We start from the raw sequence: 8,937 nt of genomic DNA, 5'->3' as shown, positions 1-8,937 counted from the left end.
GATCCGGATACATGTTCTACCTGTTAGAAATCCTTTGAAAAAAAGAGTGACTTTTCTCTGACACTCAGGCACCATTTTGGCAATTAAGTATGATTAGCATGGCTTAGGTCATATAGCTACTGTGAGTAGGAGATGTTCATTTTTCATTGGCCCAATCTGTGTTTCATGCTTATCATTTGATTCAGAGAGTGTGGCCAGCCTCAGCCAACTATGGGCTGAGAGTGGGAGAGAGTGGATTTCTTAAAATAAAAAGATGTGTTCTTTTATTAGATGAAAGGATGCTGGACAGACCAAAATAATATATACATATGTACCTTGAGGAGACAAAGAAGATAAAGAAGAGAGCAAAGAAGAGAAAGATAAAAGAAGGAAGAAGGAGAAAAGAGGGGTGGAAAGGGAAGACAAGAGAGAGAGAGACAGAGACAGACAGACAGACAGACAGACACATAGAGACAGAGAGATATTCATCACGAACAGCATCCATCATGACCTCTGTGGGACCAAGAGGCATAGTTCCATATAACTAGGAGGACTGCTACAAAGATATTATATGAAAAGGTTTTCATGGACATTTTCTATTGTATAAATGAGAGTCCCACATTTGGCTTTGCAAACACAATGCTCTCATCATACTGAGTTCTGCAACTTCATCTGTGACTACCAAAAATACATCTTTTCCCCAAATGTAGATACTACATGTCCTAAGCACTTTCATATTTTCCATGAGTGTAAGTGTCTACTCAAGACTTTCTTCATAGCCTCTTTCACCTTCTTATTCCTCAGGCTGTAGATGATGGAGTTCAACACCCAGTGATCTCATCAAACTTCATGTCCTTTGACTTGGGCTTCATGTACATGAAGAGGACTGAATCATAGAGTAAAACTACTACAGCAAGGTGGGCTGAACAGGTTGAAAAGGCTTTCTTTCTCCCTTCAGTAGAGTTAAGTCTCAGGATGAAAGAGAGTATAAAAACATAAGAAATAAAAATTAACATTAGGGAAGTCACTAAGAAAACAATACTTGCCACTGTTATGATAAGCACATTGATGGAGACATCTGAACATATGAGTTTAAGAAGGGCCAGTAACTCACAGGTAAGATGGTTGATGACATTATTCCCACAGAAAGGCAGCACCATTGTCAGGACTGTTTGCACTGTGATCCAAGACCAAGCAGCCATGTTCACATAAAGCCCTCTATTCATGATGGTGGGGTACCTCAGTGGGTTGCCGATGGCCACATACCAATCATAGGCCATCACAGCCAGGAGGATACACTCAGTGCAGCCCAACCCAAGGAAGACAACCATCTGCAGAGCACAGTCAATAAAGGAGATGGATTTTTCTCTCAGACCTTAATGTGAGCATCAGAGGAATGGATGATGATGTATGACAAATGTCCAAGAATGAGAGGTTCCCAAGGAAGAAGTACATGGGGGTGTGGAGGCAAGAATCTAGGGTGTTGATGATAATCAGGAGACTGTTTTCCAGGGGGATTATCAGGTATCATGAGGCAGAACATGAACAAAGAAAGCTGGACCTCTTGGTATTGGGAAAGTCCCGCCAGAAAGAATTCAGTCACAGCTGAGTAATTTCCCATCTCTAAGTGTCCATGTCACTTGCAGAATTCAGATAAGTATATGACTTCAGGAAATTTAAATTTAAAATTTAGTTTAAACATCACTTTAACCTATAAAATTTTGATTTTTCATGTAGCTCTGGACATCAGGAAAGGTATGGATACAATTTTGCCTTTATTGATGCTGAAACTGAAGCACTGAGAGAGTCAGTACTTTGTAGGGCCATGCAGTAGCAGGAGCAAAGTTATCAATGACCCTAAGAATTGTGCTGTGAAGTATCAGGTCTCTAATAAAATAATAGGGACAACATAATTCTAAATTTAATTTTTAATTTTTTAAATTTATATTTTTAAATTTTTAAGTTTATTTTTTTATTTTTGAGAGAGAGAGAGAGCAAGCGAGTGAGTAGGGGTGAGGGGCAGAGAGAGAGGGAGACACAGAATCTGAAGAAGGCTCCAGGCTCTGAGCTGTCAGCACAGAGGCTGATGCAGGGCTCTAACCCACGAACTGCGAGATCATGACCTGAGCCAAAGTTGGATGCTTAACCAACTGAGCCACCCAGTAGCCCCCATAATTTTAAATTTATTAAATCTCATTATTAATGAATATTCTGAAATAAAATCATTTAAAAATGAAGCTGGTCTTATTTTAAAATAACGCACCATATACAGTCAGCACCATGCCATTTAGCTTTGCATGTGACTTTCAGAGACAAGGTTGGTTCATGGTAAGATGTGGGAAAGAAATAACTCTGACAATTTGTTGTGAGTATTAAATTACATAAGATATCTGAGGTGCCTATTATAATATACATGGTTAAAACTTTGTAATACTTTTATAATCATATTGTTGATCATAACTATTAAGTCTCTTGACTAGCTCAGAAAGAAAGAATTATGTAGTGTGTTTAAGGTGATAGCACTGCCCCCACAGTTCTGCACCACTCCAGGGATTATCCAAAATGACGAAACGGAAGAATTCCCCTCAAAAGAATCTCCAGGAAATAACAACAGCTAACGAACTGGTCAAAAAGGATTGAAACAATGTAACAAAGTGAATTTAGAATAATAGTCATAAAATTAATCGCTGGGCTTCAAAACAATATAAAGGACAGCAGAGAATCTATTACTACAGAGATCAAGGGACTAAGGAACAGCCAGGAGGAGCTAAAAATGCTATCAATGAGCTGCAAAATAAAATGGAGACAACCACGGCTCGGATTGAAGAGGCAGAGGAGAGAATAGGTGAACTAGAAGATAAAATTATGGAAAAAGAAGAAGCTGAGAAAAAGAGAGATAAAAAAATCCAGGAGTATGAGGGGAAAATTAGAGAACTAAGTGATGCACTAAAGAGAAATAATCTACACATAATTGGTATTCCAGAGGAGGAAGAGAGAGGGAAAGGTGCTGAAGGTGTACTTGAAGAAATAATACTGAGAACTTCCTTGATGTGGGGAAGGAAAAAGGCATTGAAATCCAAGAGGCACAGAGAACTCCCTTCAGACGTCACTTGAATCGATCTTCTGCACGACATATCATAGTGAAACTGGCAAAATACAAGGATAAAGAGAAAATTCTGAAAGCAGCTAGAGATAAACGTGCTCTAACATATAAAGGAAGACCTATAAGGCTTGTGACCGATCTCTCTACTGAAACTTGGCAGGCCAGAAAGGAATGGCAGGAGATCTTCAATGTGATGAACAGAAAAAATATGCAGCCGAGAATCCTTTATCCAGCAAGTCTGTCATTTAGAATAGAAGGAGAGATAAAGGTCTTCCCAAACAAACAAAAACTGAAGGAATTCGTCACCACTAAACCAGCCCTAGAAGATATCCTAAGGGGGATCCTGTGAGACAAAGTACCAGAGACATCGCTACAAGCATGAAACCTACGGACATCACAATGACTCTATACCCATATCTTTCTATAATAACACTAAATGTAAATGGACTAAATGTGCCAACCAAAAGACATAGGGTATCAGAATGGATAAAAAAACAAGACCCATCTATTTGCTGTCTACAAGAGACTCATTTTAGACCTGAGGACACCTTCAGATTGAGAGTGAGGGGATGGAGAACTATTTTTCATGGCACTGGAAGTCAAAAGAAAGCTGGAGTAGCCATACTTATATCAGACAAACTAGACTTTAACTTAAAGGCTGTAACAAGAGATGAAGAAGGGCATTATATAATAATCACAGGGTCTATCCATCAGGAAGAGCTAACAATTATAAATGTCTATGCGCCAAATACGGGAGCCCCCAAAATATATAAAACAATTACTCATAAACAGAAGCAACCTTATTGACAAGAATGTGGTAATTGCAGGGGACTTTAACACCCCACTTACAGAAATGGATAGATCATGTAGACACATGGTCAATAAAGACACAAGGGCCCTGAATGATAACATTGGATCAGATGGACTTGACAGATATATTTAGAACTCTGCATCCCAAAGCAACAGAATATACTTTCTTCTCGAGTGCACATGGAACATTCTCCAAGATGGATCACATACTGGGGTCACAAAACAGCCCTTCATAAGTATACAAGAATTGAAATCACACCATGCATACTTCCAGACCACAATGCTATGAAGCTTGAAATCAACCACAGGAAAAAGTCTGGAAAACCTCCAAAAGCATGGAGGTTAAAGAACACCCTACTAAAGAATGAGTGGTTCAACCAGGCAATTAGAGAAGAAATTAAAAAATATATGGAAACAAATGAAAATGAATATACAACAATCCAAACGCTTTGGGATGCAGCAAAGACAGTCCTGAGAGGAAAATACATTGCAATTCAGGCCTATCTCAAGAAACAAGAAAAATCCCAAATACAAAATCTAACAGCACACCTAAAGGAAATAGAAGCAGAACAGCAAAGACAGCCTAAATCCAGCGAAGAAGAGAAATAATAAAGATCAGAGCAGAAATAAACAATATAGAACCTAAAAAAACTGTAGAGCAGATCAATGAAACCAAGAGGTGGTTTTTTGAAAAAATAAACAAAATTCATAAACCTCTAGCCAGGCTTCTCAAAAAGAAAAGGGAGATGACCCAAATAGATAAAATCATGAATGAAAATGGAATTATTATGACCAATCCCTCAGAGATACAAGCAATTATCAGGGAATACTATGAAAAATTATATGCCAACAAACTGGACAAGCTGGAAGAAATGGACAAATTCCTAAGCACCCACATGCTTCCAGAACTCAATCAGGAGGAAATAGAAAGCTTGAACAGACTCAAAACCAGTGAAGAAATTGAATCAGTCATCAAAAATCTCCCAACAAATAAGAGTCCAGGACCAGATGGCTTCCCAGGGGAGTTCTACCAGACGTTTAAAGCAGAGATAATACCTATCCTTCTCAAGCTATTCCAAAAAATAGAAAGGGAAGGAAAACTTCCAGACTCATTCTATGAAGCCAGTATTACTTTGATTCCTAAACCAGACAGAGACCCATTAAAAAAGAGAACTACAGGCCAATATCCCTGATGAATATGGATGCAAAAATTCTCAATAAGATACTAGCAAATCTAATTCAACAGCGTATAAAAAGAATTATTCACCATGATCAATGGGATTCATTCCTGGGATGCAGGGCTGGTTCAACATTCGCAAATCTATCAACGTGATACATCACATTAATACAAGAAAAGAGAAGAACCATATGATCCTGTCAATCGATGCAGAAAAGGCATTTGACAAAATTCAGCAACGTTTCTCAATAAAAACCCTCGAGAAAGTCGGGATAGAAGGAACATACTTAAAGATCATAAAAGCCATTTATGAAAAGCCCACAGCTAACAACATCCTCAATGGGGAAAAACAGAGCTTTTTCCCTGAGATCAGGAACACGACAGGGATGCCCACTCTCACCGCTGTTGTTTAACATGGTGTTGGAAGTTCTAGCATCAGCAATCAGACAACAAAAGAAAATCAAAGGCATCAAAATGAGCCAAGATGAAGTTAAGCTTTCACTTTTTGCAGATGACATCATAGTATACATGGAAAATCCGATAGACTCCCCCAGAAGTCTGCTAGAACTGATACATGAATTGAGCAAAGTTGCAGGATACAAAATCAATGTACAGAAATCAGTTGCATTCTTAATACACTAATAATGAAGCAACAGAAAGACAAATAAAGAAACTGATCCCATTCACAATTGCACCAAGAAGCACAAAATACCTAGGAATAAATCTAACCAAAGATGTAAAAGATCGGTATGCTGAAAAGTATAGAAAGCTTATGAAGGAAATTGAAGAAGATATAAAGAAATGGAAAAACATTCCATGCTCATGGATTGGAAGAATAAATATTGTTACAATGTCAATACTCCCCAAAGCTATCTACACATTCAATGCAATCCCAATCAAAATTGCACCAGCATTCTTCTCGAAACTAGAACAAGCAATCCTAAAATTCATATGGAACCACAAAAGGCCCCGAATAGCCAAAGTAATTTTGAAGAAGACTAAAGCAGGAGGCATCACAATCCCAGACTTTAGCCTTTACTACAAAGCTGTCATCATCAAGACAGCATGGTATTGGCACAAAAACAGACACATAGACCAATGGAATAGAATTGAAACCCAGAACTAAACCCACAAATGTATGGCCAACTAATCTTTGACAAAGCAGGAAAGAACATCCAATGGAAAAAAGACAATCTCTTTAACAAATGGTGCTGGGAGAACTGGACAGCAACATGCAGAAGACTGAAACAAGACCACTTTCTTACATCATTCACAAAAATAAACTCCAAATGGATAAAGGACCTGAATGTGAGACAGGAAACCATTAAAACCCTTGTGGAGAAAGCAGGAAAAGACCTCTCTGACCTCAGCCATAGCAATCTCTTACTTCACACATCCCCAAAGGCAAGGGAATTAAAAGCAAAAATGAACTACTGGGACCTTATGAAGATAAAAAGCTTCTGCACAGCAAAGGAAACAACCAACAAAACTAAAAGGCAACCAACGGAATGGGAAAAGATATTTGCAAATGACATATCAGACAAAGGGCTAGTATCCAAAATCTATAAAGAACTCACCAAACTCCACACCCGAAAAACAAATAACCCAGTGAGGAAATGGGCAGAAAACATGAATAGACACTTCTCTAAAGAAGACATCCGGATGGCCAGCAGGCACATGAAAAGATGCTCAACGTCGCTCCTCATCAAGGAAATACAAATCAAAACCACACTCAGGTATCACCTCACGCCAGTCAGAGTGGCCAAAATGAGCAAATCAGGAGACTATAGATGCTGGAGAGGATGTAGAGAAACGGGAACCCTCTTGCACTGTTGATGTTGGAATGCAAATTGGTGCAGCCACTCTGGATAACAGTGTGGAGGTTCCTCAAAAAATAAAAAATAGACCTACCCTATGACCCAGCAATAGCACTGCTAGGAATTTATCCAAGGGATACAGGAGTACTGATGCATAGGGGCACTTGTTCCCCAATGTTTATATCAGCATCTCAACAATAGCCAAATTATGGAAAGAGCCTAAATGTCCATCAACTGATGAATGGATAAGGAAATTGTGGTTTATATACACAATTGAGTACTATGTGGCAATGAGAAAGAATGAAATATGGCCCTTTGTAGCAACATGAATGGAACTGGAGAGTGTTATGCTAAGTGAAATAAGCCATACAGAGAAGGACAGATACCATATGTTTTCACTCTTAGGTGGATCCTGAGAAACTTAACAGAAACTCATGGGGGAGGGGAAGGAAAAAAAAAAGGAGGTTAGAGTGGGAGAGAGCCAAAGCATAAGAGACTGTTAAAAACTGAGAACAAACTGAGGGGTGATGGGGGGTGGGAGGGAGGGGAGAGTGGGTGATGGGTATTGAGGAGGGCACCTTTTGGGATGAGCACTGGGTGTTGTATGGAAACCAATTTGACAATACTCTTCATATATTGAAAAAAAAGGTGATAGCACTAAAGTCTGAGCCTATAATGGGCATACCTTGAATATTTTCTCTTCTCACATGGGTTGTGTATCTATTCTTCTTTCAAAGACCAGTCTAGAGTTAACCTGGAAACATTTGATATTGGTTGCAAGGAGCTTTCAGAGGTTAACCAGTCTGTGTCCACATTTAGTGCAATTTTTTCAGAGCCTGGAATTTCTCCTCTGACAGTACAGGTCACTTGTATTCCTAATAATTCCTAACACTTGTATTCCTCTCAATTCTGTAATTCTTTTCATTTTTTATCATCAAAAAACTGTATACATTTCTAATATTTTTTTTCAGGCAAGTAAATTTAGTATATTATAATACTCTATAATACTAGTATTTAATGATAAGTCATTTTTTCTCTTAATTTTCATATATGGTATGTTGGAATATATCTCTGTGTCTTCTATATTATTTTTATTTTATAGAAAGAAACCTTCCGATAATGAATATATAAAATTTGCTTATAACAGTGCCTTTCATAAAGATTTTATGTATGTTGGTTTGTATTAGTATGACTGAATCAATAGTAGCTAGCTAGTATTTATTGAGAAATAACTGTGCTAGGCACTGTTATACACACTTTACCCTATTGGCTCATTGCAGTCCGTGAGGTAAGTAATTTATATAATGGCAGTATAAGATGCTATTATTATCCTCATTTTACAGAGGAGCAAACAGATAAATGGAAGTTCAATAGCTTCCCCAAGGTCATATAGCTAGAACCAAGATTTAATACCTGGCAGTCTAGATCCAGAATCAGCCTTCTGATCACAACATTTTAGTACCTATCACAGATCCTCTTTTTTTTTTTTTTTTTTTTTAACCTCTGAAAATTACTATTCAGTCCTCAGGTGTGTTGAAATTAACATTCTTGCCTTACTTGCTTTTTCTGGTTCACCTTGGTCTTTCCATTTTATAAGTCCCTATGATATATAGTGTTAATACCATATGAAGTCTTAGCTGTGCTCTAATTGTTTTGTATTTGTCTGATATATTACTTTCAAGAAGACTCTCCTGAAACCAGATTGTCATCTCTAAATGTCACTCATATAGAAATTCTGGATCTGTTTCTGACCCTTCTTCTTCATGCTCTGCAATAGCCATATTGAACTTCTCACAGTTTACCCCAAACATCATTCTTGTTCTTCGTTATGTTTTCATACTTTCTTAAACAGAAAGGCCCCTCCCTGTTATTATCTTTTTCTAGAAACCCTTCCTGAATTAGTTTGGGTAGGATGCCCATTTTGAGTGCTTTCACAGAACTGGGCTGACCTCTTTCATGGAAACTTCCATTTATTTATTCAACATTTAGCACAGTAGATACTCCAGTATTATCAGAAGTTCAATTGGGATAAAGGTCCCAATTTGTGTCTA

At 38.0% G+C, this 8,937-nt stretch overlaps 1 pseudogene; it reads right to left on the bottom strand.

Moving 5' to 3' along the window:
• Window positions 1-711: 711 nt before the first annotated feature.
• On the bottom strand, window positions 712-1,603 carry LOC124526366 (olfactory receptor 13D1-like; annotated as a pseudogene).
• Window positions 1,604-8,937: the final 7,334 nt, after the last annotated feature.

This window comes from Lynx rufus, unplaced genomic scaffold (genome assembly GCF_022079265.1).
Source record: "Lynx rufus isolate CCGP_SWC_20201006 ecotype Redwood Valley unplaced genomic scaffold, mLynRuf1.p SCAF_10, whole genome shotgun sequence".
Taxonomy (NCBI): domain Eukaryota; kingdom Metazoa; phylum Chordata; class Mammalia; order Carnivora; family Felidae; genus Lynx; species Lynx rufus.
Note: the sequence above shows the minus strand (reverse complement) of the source record. Positions and strands in the feature narration are given on the sequence as shown.